Here is a 27,542-nt window from a genome sequence, read left to right as displayed (position 1 = left end):
ACTTACACATAATACCAACCTAACCAAGTATTTCAAAGAATTACAACAAAATTACCCCAATAATTACCCCTAATAATTACCCCTAATAATTACCCCAAGACATAAAAGAATAAATTTAACAATGCATAAATAAAGTATAGAACCAAAAACTCTTATACTTGAGCTTACAGATTTCCCAGAGACTTTGCAGACTCACTTCCCATTTCTGCACCTGGCCCACTCTTCTTTCTCTTGGGTCTATTGTGTCTACTCCTTTCACATCCTCGAATCTGCTCCATCATCAATTGTATTTATATATGCTTTTCAGTTCTTTCTTCCTTGCATGCTCTTTTACCTTATCTACTAACATGCTCTACTATGTCAATGTCCAAGATTCAGAGAACAAAATGCTGCTCTTATAAAGTGTTTTATGGTGCTATTCTATTACTCTATCAACTAGAGCAGCATATATTGAGTTCTTTTTTATTTTTTCATGCACATGAACAACATTCAAAACAACATAAATTCCTTAAAAGCGTATTTTTGTTTTAGTTGTTTTTACTTTATAAACCCTTTGTAAATTTTTGGAGACTGAGCTTTTTCACTTAATATATTGTTAACACTTATCCATATTGTTCCTATTGTCCCTATAGTTCATTTATATCAACTAAAATCTAATATCCCGCTCTATAAATATAACACCATGTATTCATTTACTGTCCTGTTAATGGACATTTGGGTTATTTTCAGATTTTTGTTGTTTGAAGAGTGTGTTATGTGTATTTGATTGTACATGTGCAAAAGTTGTTCCCAGATAAACACCTAGGTGTGGGATTGTTGGATCAAAAGGAATGTGAAAATTCAACTTTAAGAAATATTAAACTATTTCCTAAAGTGGTTGAATCAATTCACACTCCCACCTGTGATAAATGAAAGGCCCTGTAGATGCATATCCTCTCCGACACTTGGTGTCAGATTTTTCTATTTTGCCAATAAAAGTGATATAAAGTGTTACCTAATTAAGATCTAGATAATTGCTTTTCCCTGATGACTAATAATGTTAAGCATCTTTTCATGTATTTAATGGACACAAGTGATTTCTCATCTATAAAATAACTGTTCATGTCTTTTGCCCACTTTACTATCATTTCTTTCAAATTTATTTTGATTTAAAATTTAATTACATATTCTCAATACTAAATCCTTATTTGTTGTGTGTATTGCAAATATCTTTGCCCAGTATGTAGTTGTCTTTCATTTTGTCGAAGATTTGTTTAATGAACAAAAAGTATTAACTGTGATATACGCAAATTTATTACTTTTCAATGTTTTCTGTAGTATTTAAGAAATATTGTTTTACCTCAAAGTGTTTTGTGTAAAAGATATTCAATTAATTTTTTTCTACTAAGACTTCAAATTTTAATTTTTAAGTTCTTAGTTCATTTAGAACCATTTTTGTATTAGGTATTTTTCGCAAACAGTAACCATTTTTCCAGTTCCATTTATTGGACAGCCGTGCCTTTCTCCACTGATCTCACTTGCCATTTCTGTCAAATTCCTAAGTTCTATACATTCTTAGATGTATTCTGGGCATCTATTCTAGTCTAGTCTAGTCTAGTATAGTATAGTCTATATTGGCTAACATGGGTACACCATTGCTGATATCACACTATCTTAACTACTGTAACTTTATAATAAATTCTGATATCTGGCAGGACACATCTCGCTTCTCTGCTCTTCTTCAGGACTTGCATGACTGCTTTTGGCTTTTTATTCCTTCAAATAAATTTTCTAAAGATTGTATTCATTTTCATGAAAATCCATTTAGGACTTTATTAAGCTAGCATTGAATCTATAAATCAATATGAAGGCTATATCATCTTTACAATACTAACTCTTCCTACTGATAAACATGATACATCTCTTTATTATGCATGTTTGCTTTAGTATTTGTTAATGAGAATTTATAATTCCCTGTGGAATATATAATTTCCTGTGGCATTTATAATTTCGGTCATGTTTTGTTAGATTTATTTCTAGACGCATGATATTCTTTGACCATATTACAAATGGCATCTTGTCTAATTTTCCAGTTGTCTGCTGTGTGCTTATAGAAATGTAACTGAGGGGCGCCTGGTGGTTTAATTGGTTAAGTGTTGACTTTGGCTCAGGTCATGATCTCACGGTTTGTGAGTTTGAGTTCATGAGTTCAAGCCCCATATTGGGTTCTCTGCTGTCAGCACAGAGCCCACTTTGGATCCTTTGTCTCCCTCTCTCTGCCCTTTGCCTGATCGTGCACACGCTCTCTCTCTCACTCTCTCTCAAAAATAAACAAACAAACAAAAAAAGAAATGCAACCGACTTCATATGTTTATCTTGCTAAACTCTCCAATTATGTCCAATAATTTGTAAATTGTTTTTCATTTTCTATGTTAGTGATCATATTACTGCAAATATTCAAGTTTTACTTCCTTTTTTCCCAATTCTTATGTATCTCATTTTTTTCTTGTTTTATCTCACTGGTTAGAACCTTTGGTAAAATATTGAAAGGAGGTAGTGATAGTGGCCATCCTTGTCTCATTTCAAGTACAGAACCTGCCTTGCATCCTTTGAGTAAATACTATGTGATCACACTGTATAATTATTTTATTTATTGCTGAATTCTATTTACTAATATTCTATTAAGGATTTTTGCATCTATATTCATGAGGTATATTCTTCTATACTTTTATTTGTTCAAACTTTGTTTATTTGGGTATAAGGGTAATACTAGCTTCTTAAAATAAATGGGAAAGTGTCCCCTTCTCTTCTACTTTTTGGAAGAGATTGTGTAAAATTTGGCTAATTCTTCCTTTAATGTTTGGTTGAATTCTCTGGTAAAACATCTGGTCCTGGAGATTTCTTTTCTGGGAGTCTTTTAATTACAAAATCAATTTCCTTAATAATCATAGAGCTACTCAAATTATCTATCCCATATGCAGAGAGTTATGGCAGTTATGTTTTCGGAAGAATTTGTTCATTTCATCTAACTTGTTAAAATTATGTGTGTAGAGCTGTTTGCAGTGTTCCCTTATTACCCTTTTGTTGTTGATATGGTCTACAGCAATATTCTCTGTTTTATTCCTGATAACAGTAATTTGTGTCATCTCTCTTTTTTCTTTGCTAGTTTTGCTAGAGGTTTGTCAATTTTATCATGCTTTTCAAAGAACCAGCTCTTTATTTCATTGATTTCCTCCATTGTTTTTTTGTTTTCAATTTCATTGATTTCTGCTCTTCATTATTTTCTTCCTTCTTCTTGGAATTCACTTTGTTCTTTTTTCTAGGCTATAGCAGAAGTTTTGCTTATTAATATTAGATCTTTTTCTAATGTATGCATTTAGTGTTACAAACTTTCTTCTCAGCCCTGCTTTAGCTCTATGTCACAAATTTTGATATGTAGTCACTTCATTTTCATTGAGTTCAATTTTTTTCACTTCCCTTAAGATTTCCTCTTTGATTTATGGACTATTTAGGAATTTGTTGTTTAGTTTGCAAGTATTTATAAATTTTCTTGTTATCTCTCCATTTCTGTTTTCTAGTTTAATTCCACTGTGGTTAGAGAACACACTCTGTATGATCCCAATTATGTTAAATTTGATCAGGTTTGTTTTATGGCTCAGGACATGGCTTATATTGGTCTATGTTTTGTGGGCTCTTGAAAAAAATTCTGCTTTTGTTGAGTGTAGTTTTCTATAAATGCTGATTAGATCCTGTTACTTGATGCTATTGTTGAGTTATTCTATGTATACTGAATATTCATTGCATATTGCTGACTTGCTTCCCAGTTTTATCAATTAGTGAAAGCACGGTGTTGAAGTATCCAACTATAATTGTTGCTTTGTCTCCTTTCAGTTTTGCTTTACATTTTGTAGCTCTGTGTTTGATGAATACACATTTAAAACTGTTATGTCTTCATGGTGGATTGACTCTTTCATCTCTGATACTTTTCATTGCACTGAAGTCTACTTTATCTGGTATTAATATAGCCAACTCCTTCTTTTTTTCAATTAATGTTTTCATGACTTATCTTTTCCATCCTTTTGCTTTCAAATTGCCTATATATTATATGTGAAGTGAGTTTCATACAAAGAGCACATAATTGGTCAAATTTTGTCATCCATTCTGCAAATCTTTGATTTCAACTGGCATATTTATACTATTTGCATTTAATGTAGTTAATGATGTATTAGGGCTCAAATCTGCCATTTTATTCTTTTTTATTTTTTATTTGTTATCTCTGTTTTTCATTTAGCTTCATTCTTGTGGGTTACTGGAACATTTTTGAAATTGCCATTTGATTTATTTATAGTGTTTTTGAGTACATCTCTTTGTGTAGCTTTTGTAGTGATGGCTGTAGGTATTACATGCTATATATACATATTATATGTTATATATATAATAATTGTAACTCATCACAGTTAGTGGAATCATTTTGCCACTTTTTGTCCTTCTATCCTCCCCACCTATAACAATTACCTTAAATATTTCCTCTATGTACTTTTAGAACCACACCAGACATTGTTATAATTTTTCTTTCAACCATAGAACATAATTTAGAAAACTCAAGAGGAGAATATTACCCCATAATTTTACTTATTATATTCTTTCTTCCCTCCTGACATTCTAAGTTTCCTGTTTTTATCATCTCATTTCAGTTTATATAACTTCTTCTAGCTATTCTTTTAGGGTAGTCTCCTCATTTTCCTGCATCTGAGAATATCTTGATTTCCCCTTCATTCTTGAGGGATATTTTCACTGGATATAGGATTCTGGGTTGACAGTTTTTTCCTTTCAACATTTGAAGTATGTTGTGTTGGCTCCTTTTGGCTTCTATTATTTTTGATAAGAAATCCACTGTCATTCAAATTATTTTCTCCTATAATTAAGCAGTCCTTTTTCTCTTGCTGTTTTCAAAATTTTTCTTTAACTTTAGTTTTCAGAGCCTGACATGGGGCCTGATCTCATGAACGTGAGATTATGACCTGAGCCAAAATCAAGAGTCACATGCTCAACTGATTGAGTCACCCAGGCACTCCTCTGTGTCTTTTTAAAAATCCATTCTATGCTTTGTGCTTTTTTTAATTGGGTATTTATATTTACCTCATAATAAAATATCTTGAGCACATATACCTCAGTTGCTCTTCAACTCTCTTTATGTTGATATTAGTCAGACCTCTATACTTTCCAGATTATTATGGATATTACACTTTAATTTCTTTCATCTTAGTAACTTTTTAAAGACAACAACAACAACAAACTACCAAGGTATTAAATCATCTTCTCTCCATAGTTTTATTGTGGCTTCTCTTGAGTTTGACTCTTTACTTCTTTAAGTACTTCATCTAAAACTCTTCTCAATGAGAACCTTTGAGTGGGAAACCTTCTGAGGTCTTGTGTGTGAGAGAATATTTTTATCCATCCCTTGTATTTAAGTGACAGTTTGATTAGATGCAAAATTCTAGGTTATAAATTGTTTTTCTGAAATATTTTTAAAATATCACTTTATTACATTGTTTCATTTTAATTTATTTATTTACTTATTTTTAAAGCTTATTTATTTTGAAAGAGAGAGAATGGGAAGGGCAGAAAGAGAAGGGGAGAAAGAGACTCCCAAGCAGGCTTGTCAGCATGGAGTCTGATGTGGGGCTTGAACCCAAGAACGCTGAGATCATGACCTAAGCCAAAATCAAGTCAGACACTTAACTGACTGAGCCACTCAGGCACCCCTACATTATTTTTTCTTTTAATGCAACATCAATTTGATCTTGTTCCTCTGAATATGATCTGCATATTTAGAACTTTCTCTTTTTCTTTGATATATATACTTTATTGTAATATGCTTAAATGCAGGTTTTCTTTATCTACCACTCTCAGGGATCTTTTAACATGAGGACTTTCACATTTTATTTTAAATTGTGGGAAATCTATTTCTTCAAATATTTTCTCTCCATTATTACTTCTTTTGTGGAACTCTTATTATCCAAATCTTGTCATGTATTTCTTTCGTTCACAGCTTTTCCCTTACATTTATAATTTCTTTTATTTTCTTCCTTCTGAGAACGTCCTCAATCCTATCTTCTAATTTACTAAATAATTTCTTAGCTGCATTCATTCTGCCATTTACCTTATTAGAGTTCTTTATGTCAACTATTATATTTTCTTAATATTGCTGCTTGATTATTATATATTTTGTTCTTATTTCATATCGCTAGTATTTTTCTTTCTTTATGTCTTTTAGAGTTTTTATTAGGCTAGTTTTAAATTATTTATATGTCTTTCTAACAGTTCTGATTCTGAGGAAATACATAATCCGATGTTTGTTTTCTTTTTGAAACAGTTGTGCTGTTCCTAAGATGTGTTATTTGGGGATGGGAGCTCATTTTTTCCTGATGGCATCAGTTATTTTATCAAGCCAGACTTTAGCCTCATCAACATAATTACTGCAGGATTGGGGGTAAGTGAATGGGACTTAGGGTGGAGAGTTTTCTGATGGAAACACCGGAAAACCACAGTTAATCAGTCCTCACCCCACATAAAGTTCTGTTCAGGGCTTTGCTGTTTGCTTTTCCTGGAAAAATCTACCTTAAAAGGACACTCCATACTTTATAAACCCCCAGTTCTGGGGATTTAGAGGGAAAGGAAAATGGGTGCAGAAGTGATCAAAAGTTATTGTGTCCCTGTCTTCCTCAGCACCTCACAAGCTCAACTTCAGCACTGTTCTGGTCTTACTTTAGGACACCTGGACCAGAGTTCAGAGTCTCTGTAGGTAAAAGGTTGGGCATTATTTGCCCCAAGGCAAATTTGGGAGAAGAATAAAACTTCAAGCTCCTATGCTCCATTCCTGCTGTATCCTCCCACAGAAGCACTGAGCTGCCTTCTGTCCCAGATCAAAGCCTCACCGCTCCCCAAACACAAACACACAACTTCAGATCACTAGTGTCACTCCAGGAATTTCTCACAGGTTTTCCCATAGTTTGATATTTCCCTTCTAAGACAACGATTCTCAATCTTGGCTGCATATTAGAATTGCCTGGGGAGATTTAAAAAACCCTAATGCTTGGGCTGCACTTCAGACCAGTTAATTTAGAAGTTGTTGGGATGGAGCCAACACATCATTTTTAAAAGCATCCCAGGATATTACAATGTGCAGCCAGGGTTGAGAACTACCACTCTGTCTCCTGCAGGTTGATCTTGCTGGCAGGAATCAGTAGTTGGGCTAGTTTAGTATCTAGAAACTGAAATCATAAATGACTTCTCCATAGCCAAATACAACAGTGTTCTCTAGCTTTTCAACCTCTCTGGTACCCACTTCCATAACACTTGGCATGCCCTCTTGAAACCCTTTCCTCTGTTTGCTGAGACTGCACACAGCCAAGGCCCTTGTCTGACCTTCTGCACTGCTCCTCTCTTTCTCCCTCCTCCCCATCAAAGCCCTAAAGTTAGTTGCTTCTCAATATTCATAGTCCATGGTTGCCTCCTTCTCTCCAAGAATTTTGCCAGCACAAACATGTATAAAAACTACATCTCCAGCCCTGACTACTCTCACATGTTTGGTCTTCCTCCATTTGCATGTCTTGTTGGCATCTTAAATTCAACCTGTATAAAATGGAACTCATAATTTCTGCATAAAATAGCTCCCCCTTATTACTTCCTTCCTCCAATCAATCCAGTCACCATTTGAGGGTCATCTTTGGTTCTTCCTTTTCCAGTCTTATTTCCAAGTTCAATTAGATTTATTTTTGTTCAATGTCACTTGTACATTCGTATTGCCATCTTTCCAGTTCACATCCTAACAATTTCCTGTCTAGACTGTTGAATCAGACTTTTGTCTAATCTCCCTTCTTTTGATATTCCTTCCACAAAGTAATCAATAAACCATTGTTGAATTACTTAATATAGGCTAGAACTCCAATCATGTAACTCACAAACCACTGTTCAAAATCCATTAATAATTCATTACCCTCTCACATCCAAAGTACAAACTCTCTGACACCCAATGCCCAAGTATGGTCCAAGCTGTCATTCTGGCCGTGTTTGCGAGTATTTCTCCACACTAGATGGAACTGTTTGTTTGTTTGTTTGTTTTAATGAAAAGAACATAAACTTTAAGTCAGACATATTCGGTTTCAAATTCCAATTTGCTACCAGTAATTTGGATAAATTCCTAAACCAATAGGAGTCTCAGTTTCCACAACTCAAACAAACAAACAAAAAACAAACAACAAAGCAAAAATAAAGATAATATTAACTAGTAGGACCATTAAGGAGATTAAACACAATTATGTATATAGTATTATGATATTTTTGTTAGCTCCTAAGCTTCCTACTGCACTTGGTTTAACCTTCTTATGAGTTAGGAAAGATTATTTGTTTTTTGTTTTCTCTTTTGTTTTATGATTATGTTTTTTTTTCTTTTTTTCTTTTTTTTTAGTTTATTTATTTGAGAGAGAGAGAGTGCATGTGCATGTGAGTGGGAGAGGGGCAAGAGAGAGGGAGGGAGAGAATCCCAAGCAGGCTTCACGCTGTCAGCGCAGTGCCCAATGCAGGGCTCCACTGCATAAACCATAAGATCTTGGCCTGAGCTAAAACCAAGAGTCAGATGCTTAACTGACTAAGCCACCCAGCTACCCCTGTCTTTTGTTTTATATGTAGTTGTTACTCCTGGCTGTGTTCTAGGCCAAGGGTTGACAAAATGTTGCCCATAGACCAAATACAGCCCGCATTAGGTTTAATGCAGACACACCCATTTACTTAAGTATTGTCTATGGCTGCTTCCATGCTAGAATAGCAAAGTTGAGTAGTTGTGACAGACACCATATGTCCTGCAAAGCCTAAAATATTTGCTAGGCTGTCTTCCTTTCCTCACTCCATATTCTCTCCTTAGGGTGTGGTGGTTTTAAAATATGTCCTCAAATTCTTCAATAAAACTCACTTCAAAAGGTAGAGCTCCAGGGCACCTGGGTGGCTCCGTTGGTTAAGCAACTGACGTCGGCTCAGGTCATGATCTCATAGTTCATGGGTTCAAGCCCCGCGTCAGGCTCTGTGCTGACAGCTCAGAGCCTGGAGCCTGCTTCAGATTCTGTGTCTCCCTCTCTCTCTCTCTGCCCTTCTCCCTCCTCATGCTCTGTCTCTCTCGTCTCTCAAAAATAAATAAATGTTTAAAAAAAATTTTTTTAACAAAAGGTAGAGCTCCATCCCCATCTCCTTGAATATGGACTGGACTTATGACTTGCTTATAACAAATAGAACATGGCAGAAGCAACAGCATGTGATGACTTAGAAAGTCATAAAAGGCATTGTGGCTTCCATCATGCTTTTCTGGATTACCATTTCTGGAGGAAGCCAACCACCATATCACTAAGATACTCACACATCCTGGGGCGGGCCCCAGGTGGAGAAGAACAGAGCCCCCCCCCCCCCCCTCCGCCAACACCACCACTCTGTGTGAGCCTCTGGAGAAGCTGTCACTCCAGGCTCATTCATCCCTCAGCTGAACTTGCTGACTGCAGCCCCAGTCAATATCTTAACTACAAACACCACAAGAGACCACAAGCCAGACCTCCTGGCAAAGCCACTCCCAAGTACCTAACCCACAGAAACTGCAAGGATAATAAATGTTTATTGTTGCTTTAAGCCAGTAAGTTTGGGATTAACTTTTTATACAGAAATAAATAACTAATTCACCAGGCAATCTTCCACAGGCCAAAGACATTCAAATGTACAACCACAGCCTGAACCTCTCCTGTGAACTCAAGCCTTTGTAAGTAACTGCCTATTCCACATCCTTTTTTAGATATCTCAAAAGGATTTAAAACCCAGCACATGCAAGCTTGTGCTTTGTTCCTATACAAATATGATATTCTGGGGAACCTGGGTGGCTCAGTTGGCTGAGTGTCCAACTTTGGTTCAGATCATGATCTCATGATTTGTGAGTTCAAGTCCCCCATCAGGCTCACTGCTGTCAGCGCAGAGCCCGCTTCATATCTTCTGTCCCCCTCTCTCTCTGCTTCCCCCCTCTGCCAGTGCTCTCTCTCTCAAAAATAAACATTAAAAAAAACCAAATATGATATTCCTCCAATATTCTTTATCTCAGTTAATGACGCAATGAATTTCTTTGTCTGGCATCTGTTGCTTATGAGAAGTCTGCTGTCAAAGCAACATTCTTTGAATGTAACCTGTCTTGCCCTTTACTAGCTTTTGAGACTTTCTCTGGATCCTTGAGCCCAATGATTGATTTGTTTTTATTTGTTCTAACACTTGGTTTGATTTTTTTACACAATTCTTTAACTCTCAGAAGCTCTCAACTTTTGTCTCCCTGGTTATTGCCTTTTGACTATTCTCACTATCCCTTCTGTATCAGTCGGGATCCATTCAGGAGACAGAACCCAACAGACTTCAATAGGCAGACACAACAGACTTCAATAGGCAGAAGTTAATCTGAAGAATTATTAACCAGACAAAAGGCAAAAAGAAGGCACCAAGGCATGGAGGCAGTAACTACATGACGTTGTCCCCCACTAGGGTTGGGGAAACAAAGGGATGAAGTAAGGATTGTAAAATTTAATTTTTTTTAATGTTTATTTTTGAGAGACAGAGACAGAGTGTGAGTGGGGGAGGGGCGGAGAGAGGGGGAGACCCAGAATCTGAAGCAGGCTCCAGGCTCTGAGCTGTCAGCACAGAGCCTTGACTCAGGGCTGGAACTCATGGACCGCAAAATCATTACCTGAGCTAAAGTCGGGCATTCAACCGACTGAGCCGTCCAAGCACCCCTGGACTGTTAAAATTTAAAAGCTTGGAGGAGGGAGCCTGAAGAACTAGAACTAATGCTTTTGAGGAAAGTGTGCTGGCCAGCTGGGACTTGGGTTTCTAAAAGGGTACAATGAGGCTGGTCACACTAGTTTTGGAAAAACTGCTGCCACTGGAATGAATGCCACTGCCAGGACAGGCATTAAACATTATCCCCTAATCCACTCATCTACCCCCAGCACCCAGTAGCCCAAGGCTGGGGGATGTGTCAGTTTCATTCTTTCTTTCAAGCTTAGCTATATACTTTAAGCAAGCCTCTGTGTTTGGAGCAGATAGGCGTCATTCCCTCACCTGGCTCGTCATCTGTCCGCAGTCTCTGTCCACTCGTCTTTATCTCCACTGTCCTCACTCTACTCCAAAGCATCACCATTTCTTTCCTGGCCTAATGCTGATGTCTTATGACTCGCCTACATGCATTCGTCCTATCATGGCTGCCATCTTTTCCACACTCGGCAGCTGACGTTTTCTCAGTGTCAACCCAAGAACATCATGTCTTCTTTAAGTTCCTTCCCATTGTTCTTAAAATAACGATAGAAATCTTTCATATGTCCTAAGAAGGCTCACAGGTGCTGACCCTGCTCACCACTCTGGTACCACCTCGCACACTCCCTCTCTCTGTGTTCTCCTGCCGATAACACTTACCCTTCTCCTGAACTTCTGACACATTCATATAACCTGCCTGCCGTATTTCCTTTCTTTCCTGCCCTGGGCCTAGTCTTCTCAGCATATTATTGATTAGGGTCAGGGACCTCTACATTGTTTTTGAGTTCTAGTGTCTAGCAGAGTACCACTATACTAGTATGCAAGCCACAAATGCTTATTATTCATCATCATGATAAAAACTTAGTGTCATTATAGTCAACACAGTAAAATTCGGCTAATTCAATTATTCCCCCAAGTAGTATACAAGTTTTAAAGCCTGCTCTTCTCAAGTAATTAAATGTTATAATTATCTAACACACTATTAGGCAATGCAGTTTCATGAATGTTAGTCCATTATTTCCAGCCCTTTATATTTTAAATTAATGACATAGTAGTTTAAAAAAAAAAAACAACTTTAAAATACTTTACTTTGGCTGAAAACACAACTATCTTCAGATGGTGTTCAAAATGGTTTAAATTACCCAGATGTGGTGAACATGCAGTGAAATCTTAGAAAGGCCCTAAAGAATTCCCTAAGAATGATACATGAGCCAAGGACGTGACATTCATCTTGGACGTTCTTTCTCCCCCTGAACAAGTTTGATAAAATGCCTTTTCTTCCACTTTGACCTTAAGCACTTAGAAATCATTTGTTTTACAAAAGCCCTGTGGTCCAAGATTATAGCAAGCAGAATAGTGACTTCTGTCTCATATTTCTATTGTGCATGGTTTATGGCTTTAGTTTAAGGGAGTGCTTTTACATAAAAGTTTTTACATAGATTTTACTCCCATGCCTTTGTTGGCCTCCTCTGTGATTCTATGAAGAACATCTTTGTGCTTTCAAAGCTCGCCTCAAGCACAACACCTCCATGGGCTTGTCTAACAGCTACAACAAGCCAGTGTTACAGCAGCTGCACACGTATGTGTACTTATCCAGGTCCCATGCTTCAGCAAACTTCTTATCTTTGCCATTTTTATGAATCATGTTGATGTTACTTTAGCACCCAAGCATGGTAGTATGTTGCATCTTAAGAATATTTTTAGAACGATAACTTTTTGCCACTAGGCTGCCGGGCTTATTATAGTGTGACTTATACTGCAGACTTCCCTAAATTTAGCTTCCTTTTCATCCACTGTGACCATCCAGATATTCGAATTAGGTGTATTCAAGAGGCTAATAGCCAATGATTTGCCAGAGAGCTATAAATATCGGCATGAATTTTATGTTTTCACTTGACATCAGGAATGTTTCCATTGACAGTGATCCTGGACTCTTCCTGTCAGGACCTTGTTACGAATTTTCCAGACATTTGTAGAATCCTGAAAGTTTGTTTGTTTGTTTTTCAAATTGAAATGAACACATATCTCATGACAAAAGCATTATTTGGTAAAAGATCATTATGCAAACCATAATAAGGTCTCAAATTGTATGCTGCATGAAACATTTACTATAAGGGAACTTTACACATTTATAAAATTATTTACTATTAGCATAAATTTATGAAGAAAGATTTGGCATATTATTTTGCCCTCAATTTGAAATCTGTTGAGTTGTGGCTATTTTTCTAAAGGTTTATCATATGCTATCTTCCAATCTGGCATTTTACTACTACCCATGCATTATCTTCTCATAGGATGAGGTAATGCTGTTCATTTGTCTGTCCCAAATACATACTTATTGCTGTCATTGACCGAACAGATATTTTGCAGACCTACAAAGAAAGGTTCTTTTGTAGAAACTGATATAAATACTTCATAGTCTGCCTTAAGGATGTGAAAGCATGGTTAACCATGATCCAGATAAATATTTTCCACATCAACCTAGGGCACCATCACACTTACTTCATATAAAACCTAGCCTCCAAAACATGTTCTTCTTTTTTTTTTAATGTTTATTTATTTTTGAGAGACAGAGTGTGAGCAGAGGAGGGGCAGAGAAAGAGGGAGACACAGAATCCGAAGCAGGCTCCAGGCTCTGAGCTGTCAGCACAGAGCCCAACATGGGGCTCGAATTCACGAATCGTGACATCATGATCTGAGCTGAAGTCAGACACTCAACCGACCGAGCCACTCAGGCTCAGTTTTTCAATGACCATCAACACTTTATATTTAGTGAATTGATATATCTAGTATTTTAAATTTTCTAAGACTTTTCAATGAATAATGAAAGTGGGGTCTCAGTAACAGTACATTTTAAAATAAGTTACTTCAGGGGAGCCTGGGTAGCTCAGTCGGCTGGGCGACTGGCTCTTGATGTCCATTCAGGTCATGGTCTCACAATTCGTGGGTTCAAGCCTGGCATCAGGCTGTGCACTGGCAGCACAGAGTCACTTAGTATACTGTCCTCAAGTTCCATCGATGTTGTTGCACAGGCAGGATTTCCTTCTTTCTCATGTTTGCATAATATCCATATATATATTTACATATGTATTATATATTTATATATAACATTCACAGATACATAATTTTCACATGTATAAAATCACTATATATGATATATAATATATATGATATTCACTATATATAATATTCACATATGTGCTATCAGTGCAGAGCATGCTTGGTACTCTCTCTCTCTTCCTCTCTCTCTGCCCCCTAATGTGGGCCTCGAACTCATGAACTGTGAGGTCATGACCTGAGCCAAAATCAAGACTAAGATGCTTAACTGACTGAGCCACCCAGGCATGCCCAAAAACACATATTTTAAATTAAAAAAAAAAAGAATTAAATTCTATCAAATTCAGCTTGAAATGTAAAAGCTAAAATAAAGAAAGCAGGGGTTTAATTGGAAGTTTCATTGTTGTGATGTCAGTGGCCAAATCAGGTGCCAGGAAATCAATTCCCTGTCTCTCTCTCTCCCTCTCTCCCTTTTTCTGTCTCTCCCTCTCTCCCTCTTTCCCTCTCTCCCTCCCTTTACCTCTCTCTCGTTCCCTCTCTCCCTCCTTCTCTCTCTCTCCCTCTTCCTCTCTTTCTCTCCCTTTCTCCCTCCCTCTCTCTCTCTCCCCCCTTTTCCCGCTCTCTCTCTCCCTCTCTCCGTCTCTCCCTCTCTCTCTCCTGCCCTTTCCCTCTCTCTCTCTCTCTCTCTCCCTCTCTCCATCTCTCCATCTCTCCATCTCTCCGTCTCTCCCTCTTTCCCTCTCTCTGTCTCTCTCTCTCTGTCTCTCTCTCTCTCTCTCTCTCTCTCTCTCTCTCTCTCTCATACACACACACACACACACACACACACACACACACACACAGGAGTTAGGCCTCCTTTCTTTAGGTCATCCATCCCTTAGAGATGTTTCAACAGTGTTCCCTCTGAATCTGCTGGGCATTAAAGGAACTACCATATAATCCAGCAATCCCACTTCTGATTACAAATATTCAAAGGTAATGAAAACAGGTACCTGCACTCCCATGTTCACTGCAACATTAGCCACCATAGCCAAGATACAGAAACAACCTAAGTGTCCATCAATGGATGAGTGGATACAGATGATGTGATTTATACATATCCTTCTTTTCTCATGGCTAAATTACATTCACATATATATATGAATATTACATAATGTGAATGTTATATATATTATATATCATATATAGTGATTTTATACATGTGAAAATTATGTATCTGTGAATATAATATATACAAATATATAATACATATGTAAATATATATTTGGATATTATACAGCCATGAGAAAGAAGGAAATCCTGCCTGTGCAACAACATTGATGGAACTTGAGGACATTATACTAAGCGAGACAAGTCAGACAAAGACAAATACTGTATGATATCACTTATATGTGAAATCTAGAAAAGCTGAACTCATAGAAATAAAGTAGAATAGTGGTTACCAGGGGCTGGGAGAGTAGGGTAATTAGGGAGATGATTTTTAAGGGGACAAACTTACGATTAGAAGATGAATAAACTCCGCAGGTCTAATGCAGTGTTAATGTAGGTGATTAGAGTCAATAATACTATATTATAAACCTCAAGTTGCTAAGATTCTAGATATTAAAATTGCTCACCACAAGAAGAGATGACAATTACATAATGAGCTAGAACTGTTAGCTAAGCTATAATGGTAATCATATTGTGATATATAAATGTACCAATCAACATGCTGTACGGTTTAACCTTACACAATATTACATATCAATTACAACTCAACTTTTTTTAAAAAAGAAAGAAAAGTCAAGGTCACTTATCCCTACAGTCCTGAAACCAGGCAGTCATCAGTCTTAGAAGTGACTGTCATCAAAAACGAGTAGCTTCAATGTCCTTTATGAAGGCTTTCCGGACTCTCCTCGATACATTTGGCCACTCTTTTCTTGTGTGGCCATTGTATCCTATAGAAACCATTGTCAGGACATCTATGACACGTTCCTTCAGAGTAGTTGTATACCTGTCTGTTTCCTCCCCTGGGGAGGACCATAAAGACTGTGATCCCCGGAATACATTTCTTTCTAGCACTTCTCACAATATCTACCCCACAGTCAATGCTTAATGTATTCCTTGACTAAATTCTTCTGGACATACTCAAAGAAAGAAAACACAAACTTTAGTACCAGCACACTCTGTAAATAATTGGGAAACAGAAGCCACAGAATATAACAAGCTAGAGTCATCCAATTTTGAGCACAAGTTTCTTAGGCCAAAATGAGGAAGGGCTGTAAAGCAGATTTTTTTTTTTTTTAGCAGCAACAGTTACCATTCACAGGTCACCTCCCTTCTGAGCCTTCACATTGTAACCACATCGATTAGCTAATCTTTGGCAACACAGCAAGGGTCATTTTTCTGGTCAATATTCAGAAATTGTTGCCGGGTTATTTCGGTGCTTGGTGATTATAATTCCTTATGAAATTTGGCTATAAAATCTGTGTTTCTCCCAGTGTATGTACTCTGTATTGCCAAATGTGATACAGTCAGAAAGCACATTCCTTCATTATTTTTCTTTTACAAGAATAAAATTGGTAAAATACATTATTTGCTTTTAAGTGGAAAAACATTCCATTTTCCAGATGCTGGCTCTTCAGAAAACATTATAGATCTCTTGTTGAAATTTTTAGAAGTGATCACGTTATCATACATTTTACACTCCTGGTCAAGCTGTCAACACTACCAATGCATTTCCATAACTACCTACATATGCCCATTTCCTTGGGAGAAGAAAAGCAGAATGATACTAACTCTTCTGAACTTTCACATACATTTGAATTTTTATATGTCAAATCTCAGACTGTCAAAATTGGAAGCATAGACATTCTTTTCCTTAGAACATCAACTCTCATGAAATACTACCTTTAATATAATCAACTTCTTAAAGAACCATAAATACTTCCCCAATCTTTACACACTCTTTTCCAAAAGTATATAATATTCACAGACCAGAAATGAAGGTGAGATTGTCTTTAGGTAAATTTAGCTTGGGAATCAGAAAAATATGATCTAATAGAGGAAATCTCTGGACAAGTTGAAGATAGTAAATGATATGGGAATTGGGAAACCTATTGCCACGGAGTCTTCCTTTAAATAGTGGCCTTTGTAAAATACATTCTGGTTCATACTCCTAACAAAAACGTGAAACAGAAATCTACTTTTCCATCCCAACTGGGTTTCCTCCAAACATGCTGCCTTCTCCCTAATGAGTTGGAATCGTGTGCACCATAAAGCAGCATAATGCATCCTGAAATGCTGACATTTCATTTTTAATTGAAATCAAACAGAAATAGTTCCACTGGGGAAAAAGAGAGTAAAGCTGGCTTTTGATAGAAATTAATAGAGGGGAGACTGAACTACTTCTCCCCATCATAAAGTAGTCGACCGGTGAAGGATGCCAGTCCTCTTGCCTGAGATTATCTCCAGGATTTTGGTGAAAAGAACATGTCCTATGGAGGCAGAACGAGAAATCATATCTAGATGGGCATATTTAAGAAATAAATGAAATTAAAAAAAAAACACATGAATATAAAGTTTAAGGGAAAACTTTAATTTTAGTATGAAAACACATGATAACAAGTGTAAAAGAGTTCATATTGCCAACAAAAATATCTGCAAAAATAAATCCGAAAATACATGCTTTGGGAAGTAAGATAAATTTATATTCTTGGGACTAATTGCCATACATCAGTGAAGAAAATTTCTTTTAAAAACAAGTTTATAGCAATACCTATAGCGGTAGTAACTGTAGAAGTTGTAGTTTGAGTAGTAGCAATAATATTAATGAAGATTAGCATTTTTATATTTGTATATGGGTTATAAAATATTTTTATAAGAATTTTTCATGTTTGATCCTCTAAAAAGTATTATGAAAACCAGCTTTCTGAAGACAATATTTTATTTTTCAAAATACCAGACTTCAAATATAAAAAGCCATAATTTTAATGAAAACACTTATCTTTATGCTCAAATTTTCTAGAAAGAATCTGTGGTATTTTGTACGAAATGCTGGCTTTCTTGAATGAGTCACTTCAAGACATTATTAAGTGAGGACTGGATAAGTAAGGGGGGGTTGCCTGACACTGGGGAGTTCATAGGCCAGTGTTGCAGACAGGTACTTAAAGAGATAAATGACACTATGATATGATACCTGCTAGAACGGTGATAGGAACAAAGTACTTTGAGAGCACAGAGAAGCGAGGAAATAATCCTGCCTGGGGGAATCCGAGAAGGCTAGACTGAGGAGGGCACAACTAAGCCAGTAATTATCAATGATGAGGAGTTCACAGGGCGAAGAGAGGCAAGAGGGCATCAAAGGCAATAAAAACTCCATAGATAGTCAATGAAAGACATACAAAAAAAGGGGGGGGGCATTATGTTTGCCACTTCTTGAGTGCAAGGAATACCAGGAGATGAGGCTAGAAACACGGTGGGGAGTAGATCAGGGGTCTGCAAATTACAGCCCACAAAACCCAAGAGCTAAGAATAGTTTTTATATTTTTCAACAGTAGAAAAAAAGGAAAAAAGAAAAGAATACCTCAAGACAAGTGGGCATTATGTGAAATTCTGACTTCACTGTGCACAAATAAAGTGTTATTGGAACACGGGCATGCTCAGTCATTTACGTATTGTCTTTGGCTACTATCATAACTACAACCCCAGAGTGGGATAGCTCGACAGAGACTGTGTGGCCTGCAAAGCCCAAACAAAGTTTGCCAACTCCTAAACTAGCGGACTCAGGCTTTGTGTAGAGTCGGACATATAAAACCTGTGCTCCCAAGAAGGGTGTCAGGAGGCGTGATGTGGGACTCTTCAGCACACAGACGGTAATAGGAGCCATGGGTCCAGATGAGATTGCCTAACATGAAATCTGCAGAACTCCGACCACTTCAGGGGAGACAGATGAAGGGGGAGGTCCCGGGGAAGAGAATGAAGAACAAAGAACAACAATGCGAGACAGAGAGAGGGCACATGGCGAGTGGAGTCTCATTTTGTTACACGAGAACGTCTTTGACACCCTGTGGGATGCCCAAGTCTGACAGATGACCTCCTGAGTTCCTCTTTGAATCTAGCTTTTCTCCATTCTCCCTGCCAGTGTCTTCCCTGTGCACCCAGGTTACTGTTACATGATCCTCTTATTCTCCCGCCCGTGGTCTAACCCAACACAACTGTCCACACTGATGCCAAAGTGGTCTTTTCAAAAACTGATGCCAGTGATATTTCCAAAATATTTATTCATGTTTAAACATACTTAATCATAGCTGTCCAGTGTTTAAAATTTATCAGAGACTCTACTCTCTTATTTAATACATATCATTTCTCTGTTGCTGCATAACAGCTGAACATAAAACTTAGCAGCTTAAAACAGCAAACGTGTCTGCCAGTTTCTGTGGCTCAGGAATCTGGCCACAGTTTTTCTGGGTTCCTCTGTCTCAGGGTTTCTCATGAGACCAGAAAGGTGTCAGCATGAGCTGAAGTCACCTGAAGGATCAAGTGGGGGAAATGCTACTTCTAAGCTCACTGAAATGGCTGTTCTCAGGCCTCAGGTCCTCAGCGATTTGTGGAGAAGATATTAGTTTTTTGAACAGTATCCACAACTGTGAGAAAATAAATTTCTGTTCTTTAAGCCACCCAATCTGTGGTATTCTGTTATGGCGGCTTGAGTAGACTAATATATGTGTAAGTCAGGCCCAAGTTTTTTACTCCTCAGTCAACTCTTCATAAGAAAGTTCCCCGTGAGACCACAGGTGTGGATCGAAGGAGTGAAGTAATGCGGCATCAGTAGGAGTTAAACAAGTCCGTGCCACCTGCTCATTCAACTCACTTGAGTGTTCAGAGCTTACTGGACATAGTGTCTTCTGCAATATTTCCATAGGATGATGGACGGCTGGTGCGCACACACAGTGTTAAGCTTTGATGGGTCAGACAACACTCCGTTCGTGCTGGCCAGGTCACGATGCATAGTCATTCAGTGGCTCATGGTTTCCCTAGCCGGGCCCAGTAACAAGCCAAGAGCTATTTTTCAAAAGGAGAATTGATGTGTGCAGAAGAGTTAGTGTTCTAAAATTAGAATGTGATGATCGTTGCACAGTCCTGCGAATATACTAAAAAACACTGAAGACTTTAATGTGTGAATTATATCTAAAATATAAAGAACCATAAATCATCTATCCCGAAACCCTCCCCCCCCCCCCAAAAAAAAAAAAGAATAGGGCTTAGGGGTCTGCACTGTAGTTCTCCTACGGGGGCTTCCCAGAGGATCCTTAGAGCATCCCTACCTGCCAGAGATCACTGAGTACTCTTGAACTGCTGGGTCATAATGGAACCAAGAGGTAGAGCGGTCTGCTATACAGCTGGACCTTCTGCAAGCCTCAGGCCCACAGAGCTGGATACTCTGCCTCTGAGGAGAGCTGCCTGGAGATACTGATACCTTAGGACCTCAGAGATATGCTCCATATAGCTGGGACCCAAACCTTTAAGGCGGACCACTGCCCAACTGGTGCAGATACCACTGAATGGGCACAACGCAGCTGGTTCTGAGAAGGGCAACAAGTAGCTGGAGACTGGAGCCAACCATCTCTGCCTGAGTGAAGGGCCATTGTAAAGTATCACTGACAAGAATAGAAAGAAAACAAGAAAGAGTAAGTTCCTTCTCCCCAACTCCGGCCTTCTGATCTCCCTCACACACTCCCTGTTGACAAGAACCTAGAAGGGAACCAGCAATCAAGGGAAAGATGTGGTTTCCAGAGTCCAAGCTCTAGCATCACAGTGCAGAAAAAAGAAAAATATCTTCCTGTTTCTCCCACTAGACCCTAAGCCCCCCATGGATTGTGATTAAGCCTTATTTCTCTGTTTAAGATACTTAGAGCAGTGTCTGGCAAAATGTATTTAGTAATGAATGAAGAAAGAAAGAAAGAAAGAAAGAAAGAAAGAAAGAAAGAAAGAAAGAAAGAAAGAAAGAAAAAGAAAGAAAGAAAGAAAGAAAGAAAGAAAGAAAGAAAGAAAGAAAGAAGAAAGAAAAGAAAGAGAGAAGCAAGGGAAGGAATGAAAAAAAAAGATGGTATTTAAGGGTATGAAGAACCTCAGGGTGGACAAGTCAGAAAGATACTGAGGAGAGGTCAGAATCGGCCAGTAGTACCAGGAAGGAAGTAAAAGAGGCGACTGTGGAAGGAAATGGCTCTTCCATGGAGGTGGGTGGTAAGTGGAAGGAGGGATGTAGGAACATAGCTAGAGGGGAGTTCTGTGTGACAGAAAAATTGGTTCACTTGCTTGTTTCCAGGATGTGGAAACCTGTACAGGTTTACAAGTTGAGTAAAACAAGAGAAGGAAAATTTGAACTTGCAGGAAAAAGGAGGGATGAGTGATGAATGGATACAGCTGTTCTGTCTTCTTCTTCTTTTGAGTCTTTCTAACATTTCTTTTTTTTTTTAATGTTTATTTATTTTTGAGAGAGAGAGAGAGAGAGAGAGAGATAGCATGGACAGGGAAGGGGCAGAGAGCGAAGGAGACAGAATCTGAAGCAGGCTCCAGGTTCTGATCTGTCAGCACAGAGCCTGAGGTAGGGCTCGAATTCACGAACTGCGAGATCATGACCTGAGCTGAAGTTGGACGTTTAGCTGACTGAGCCACCCAGGTGCCCCAAGACTTTCCAAAATTTTTACCTAGAGACCTTGAATGGCTTCTTGGGGTACTTCAGATACAGGTTTTATGTTAGATTTGATGAAAATAATATGGGGTATATTTTAAGGTCTGAGGCCAGATGCTCTCAGTGTTCAAAAACACTTAGTCCTGTACTGACTTCTTGAGGGCCACCAGGCACTAGGGAGATGCCTCGAGGGAAGAGTGCAGCTGTGTATTCTTTATAGTGAGACAATTATTTAGTTATAATCCAACTTGTGGTAAAGTCTATTAGTTCTTCACAGAGGTGTCCTCACATACCTAACCTCTACAAATTTGCCTAGAGATTTTTAAGGAAAATCAAGAGTACCAATTAACTTAAAAAATGTATTATAAAATGAATGACAAAAATAAACATCCATAAATGAAAAACACTTTATTCCTTTTCTTTATCTGATACTCCATTAAAATTTCACCATATTAATATCTCAGTTATTTCATGAAAGCAGTTTAATGAATCCTTTGGAAAATTCTAATAAAAATAAGAAATCAACTATCTCAGTCTCAAATTTGCCACAATTAAAGGGAAACTTTTTTGAATTGGACTGTTTCTCTCTAAAGAATCTTCTTCTTATAACGAAGAATATTGCAGTACGCTCTAAATAGATGTTTAAAATCTCTCTCATATGTTCTGGAAATCTCTCTCATTGAGACAGTCCCAGCTTGACAGCCCTGCAATAACCATTAAATATTAAAATAACATTAAAGAGCAACTGCTCCCCTCATGGATATAGCTACAAAACTCCGTTTCACACTAATGGGGCTCACACAGCTAAATCCCCGTGTGCTGTACTGAAAATTTACCCCTAAGGATCCGAGGATCAGACAAAGTCAAGAAAATGATAAACTCACTTGCAAAAAAAATAATCGATCCACTACCAACAAATTATTATTATTCCTGAAATTACAATCACATAATCATCCTAAAAATCAGATTGTCTAGGATTTAACAGCATCCAATTTTGCATTCACATAATATACATTTGTGATGTAGTAAAATTCATACTTCTATTGCAAGATAATTTGGATGTTGTAAAGATATTTATAAAGTTATAAAAATTGTGTCTCATTTACAAAGATCGCCTAAAGCCAGAATCTAATTCTAAATATTTTTTTATGTGCACTATTTCTGTAGACACTAGCACCATAATGCTTAAGCTTAAGAACTGCTTTTTGTTGTTGTTTATATAGGTTTAAAGAAAAGGGGGGAAAAGGTAATGTGCATAACCAATAGTGTTAATATTTAAATTTATATGGAGCTCTTAATTTCTCCAAAAGTAACATTTTAAGAAATTATGGCAACTTTGACTCAGTTGTACCACACTATATTAATAACCATCCATGGTCACTATCCCGGAAGCAGTCACAAGCTATTGAAAAGACACTACGTTTAACAGAATGTACTCTAGACTAAGTTTTAGCTTACCCAAAATTTATCTTAGCCAAATATCAAACTAAGACCCATCTGTTGAATTCTCCAAGTCACAACTTTATCAGCTATAAAATGGACCTGGGGATCTCTTAAATCTGAAGTGTGTCATTTTCTTTTGGGACAGCTAATTTGGTTTATACTGAGTCTGGTTAGATTTTCCCACTTCCCACCCTCCTTCTCCCCCCAACATACACACACAAGCATAAACATAAAAAGGAAAAAGGAATTTTAAAATCTTACAAAGAACGATGGTATAAGCGTGTCTGTAATATTCTGTGAAGTTCCTACTTGTGAATGTCAAAGTATTTCCCAGAATTGAGAGAGGCCTAGAGAATGAGAAAGAGGGAGGGGTAGTGTTGTTTTGTGGAGAAAACACCCAGATGGAAGATGTGTTCCACCACTACCAACTCTGTGATCTTGGACAGACCACTTCCTTTCTCTAGATTATACTTTCCTTCTGTGAAGAACATGGAGAGCGGTGGATATTGGATAAAATGGTCATGAAGTGCACTTGCAACTCTGAAATTGGATGCCTCTAACTAAAATGTCACTATTATGACAAACCAAAGTAGTTACTCTTAAGCCTGCAGAGAAGAAAAGAAGACGGTGTGTGTGTGTGTGTGTGTGTGAGAAAGAGAGAGAGAGATAAAGGGTGAAGAAGACAGGAAATAAAGTAAATATGGATCATTTTGCAAATTCAATAGTAGTACAAGAACTGGGAGGTATCTAGAAAGATTAAAGATTTCCTGACCTTTGTTGAGCACTTCTGTGTGTCAGGTATGAAGCTAATAGCACTGCAGATACTGTCTCATTAAATTCTCATTATGAACCCTGTGAGGACCTACTATAATTATCCCCATCTTCTAGATGAGAAAACAAAGGCCTAGACAGTCTTGAGTTCCATAGCTATTGTTACTAACGAAAACACGTGAAATAGAGACTGAGTCATGTCCCCAGAAGAGTCATCTTTTAGAGTCAATTAGAGTCAACATTATAGAGAATGAACCTCTGCTTTCTTTGTTTGGTAAGAGACTTTTTTGGTAACACCACTGAACACACTCTAATTGTATATACTGCTGGCCCATCCCAGCAACAATATTCTTTTTCTTTCATCCACTACAAAAGTGGTATCACAATCTTCTAAGGATAATCCCATTGTCTGGCACTTAAACGTTTGTTGAAAGAATGAAGCTTCCCAACTAAGATGGGAGAACATGGACCGAATTTACCCTGTCACCTAAAAGAGCCAAAAGGACCCCCAAAGTGGACAAAATATATGAAAGAATAGTTTTTAACTTGCTAGGCATGCAGCAACAAAGAACTGTGATCCTTAAGCGATCGGAAATGAACAAGGTGAGCCCAATTTAATGACTGATTACCCCATTTAATGACTGGAGGGTTTCAAGGTTCTCTGAGTTGAGAAGACAATTGAAACTCTGGAAAGACCGAGGCAACTCACATTGATGAGATAGAGGACCAGACAGCAACAACTCCAGAGAACTGCACAAGGACACCCTTGAATATTTATCAAAGTACCGATTAGCACATGAAGTGATGGCTCTACCTGAGGCCCAAGAAAGAACCACCTGCAAGAGCACTGCTCAGTGCTCACACTGGGCTGGGAACAGTGCCCGTAATCAAGAGGAGAGTTTCTTGACATTGGTCTTGGCAATGATTTCTTGGACATGACACCAAAGCACAAGCAAAAGAAGCAAAAATAGACAAGTCGGACTACATCAAACTGAAAAGGTGTGCACAGCAAAGGAAACAAGAGAGTGAAAGGGCAGCCAATGGAATGAGGGAAAATATTGGCAAACTGTATATCTGATAAAGGTTGATAATCAAAATGTGTAAGGAGCCTGCAACTCAACAGCAAAAACAAAACAAAACAAAATAAAAACCTGATTGAAAAATAGACAAAGGACTTTTATCTAAAGACATGCAAATGGCCAACAGTTATATAAAAAATGTCAAACATCACTAATCATCAGGGAAATGCTCAACAAAGTATCACCTCAAATCTTTTAGGATTGCTATATATATATTATATATATAGCATATATATAATATATATATATATATGTGCATATAATATATAGCACATTATATATTATATATATAGCATATAATATATATAGTATATAATATATAATAGCTATATACATATATATATATATATATATATATATATATATATATATATTAAGTTTTGTCGAGGATGGAAAAATCAGAGCTCTTGTACTCTTGTACCCTGTTGGTAGAAATATAAAATGGTGCAGCTACTACAGAAAACAGTTTGGTGGTTCTTCGAAAAATTAAAAATAGGCCTACCATATGATCAGGCAATCCCAGTTCTGGGTATATATCCAAAAGAATTGAAATCAGGATCTTGAAGTGGTATCTGCATTCTCAAGTTTATCGGGGCATTATTCACAATAGCCAAGACATGGAAACAAATTAAATGTCCATCAACAGATGAATGGATCAGGACAACGTGATGCACACACACAATGGAATATTATTCAGCCTTAAAAAGCAAAGAAATCTTGTTGTATGTGACAATATGGATAAGCTAGAGGACACTATGCTAAGTGAAATAAGCCAATCATGGAAAGTCAAATCCTGCATGAGGTATTTTAAATAGTTAAACTTCTAGAAACAGACAGTAGACTAATGGTTGCCAAGGGGAGTTGTTGTTCAATGGGTATAAAATTTCAATTATGCAGCATGAATAAATTCAAGAGATGTGTTGTATAATATTGTGACTATAGTTAGCAATACTGCAGTGTGCACTTAAAATTTTGTTAAGGGTCTCATGATAAGTGTTCTTACCACAATTTCAAAAAAGAAAGAAAACCAAAGTCCAATATTCCTCATGAACACAGGTTCAAAACTAAAATTCTAAACTAAATTTTAGTACTTAAATATAACAATATATAAAGTGGATAATATATCATGCTAGACTGGGGTTAATCTCAGGAATTCAGGCTAGTTTAACATTTGAAAATCAATTAATATAAATCACCATATTAAAAACCAAAAAAAAAAAATGTTAAACTCATCTGATGCTGAGCGGGTTCAACATTCATTCTAAAATTTGGTGGTTTTTTTTTTTTTACATTTATTTATTTTTGAAAGAAAGAGTGAGACAGAGCACAAGCAGGGAAGGCGCAGAGAGAGAAGGAGACACGGAATCTGAAGCAGGCTCCAGGCTCTGAGAAGGGTCAGCATAGAGCCCGGCGTGGGGCTCAAACCCACCAACCGTGAGATAATGACGTGAGCCCACGTCGGATGCTTAACCGACTGAGCCACCCAGGCACCCCTCAACATTCATTCTAAATTTTAACTTTCATCAAACTAGGAATAAAAGGGAATTTCCTCAACCTCATAAAGGATATTTATTTTAAAAATGAAAAGAAGGCTACATAACTGACATCATAATTAATGATAAAAGACGGAGTACTGTCCCTCTATAATCAGGAAGAGGGCAAAAAAATGTCTGGTTTTACCGTTTCTATTGAACATTACATTTAAGGTGATGGCCAGTGCAGTAAGACAATAAAGGCCTCAATATTGGAAATGAAGTAAAACTGTCTTTCTCCTCAGATAGGATCGCTTATGTCGTAAATGTGGTGGGATCTGCCAGAGCTCATGCGTGGTCACTGGAAAAATCACTGAGTTGGGCCCCATTGGCTTCAGCATTCCTGCCTATCTCCAGGCATCTCTATGCTGGGCGCGGGCAGGGATTTCTTGCACTCCTCCACAGGTCTCGGGGACCGCCACAGGAATAGGGGCAGGGGCACTGGGACGATCTGCACACTTTACAGGACCTGGCAGCACCCACACTTCTAGAAACAGCGGGCTGGCGGACAAGGTCCCCCTCTGCCACTGAGCCAACACCGGAGTTTGAGCCCCGGCACACGTGGACACGTTCTCCACCCATGCCTTGATGAGGAAGGGAAGTTCTTACCACCCCCCGCCAGGTTCTGCCCGCTGCAGCACTGTGCGCACCACCAGGAGCTGTTACTCTGCGGGAAGGGTGTTGGGTTTCTGTCCCTTCCGGAGCTGGGACCCAAGTCCTGGGTGTACTCCCTCCACAGCTCCCAGCCCACGCCTTCCGGAGTCACAGACACAGCTAATTCACTAATTCAAGTGGTAGCCCTGATTCGGAGGTCAGCCAAGGTCTCCGCCTGAGTCTCTGCTCTGCCACGTGGTCTGCCAGCCCGGGAGCCCGTGGAGTCCGCAGGCCCGCAGCCCGTCTCTAACGTCAGCTCTTCTCCCAGCCTGCTAACCCTGCTTCGGCCTCTGGCTGGGGTGGGTGGTTGACCCACCGCGCAGCCCGGAAGCCCACCCCGACCCACACAGAGGTCCAGGGGCACCCCGAATTTCCCCGCGGATGCCTACTTGCCACAGCCCATGGCTGCCTCTCCGGGCGGGCCTGCCACTCGGGGGCGGGGTGGGGGGGGGGGGGGAACCCGGCCCTGCGCGCGGGGGGCACGGGAGACCCACGGCAGATCCGAGGCGCACTCCAGATCCGAGGCGC

The sequence above is a fragment of the Panthera tigris genome, chromosome D3 (assembly GCF_018350195.1).
Source record: "Panthera tigris isolate Pti1 chromosome D3, P.tigris_Pti1_mat1.1, whole genome shotgun sequence".
In the NCBI taxonomy this organism is placed as follows: Eukaryota; Metazoa; Chordata; class Mammalia; order Carnivora; family Felidae; genus Panthera; species Panthera tigris.
Note: the sequence above shows the minus strand (reverse complement) of the source record.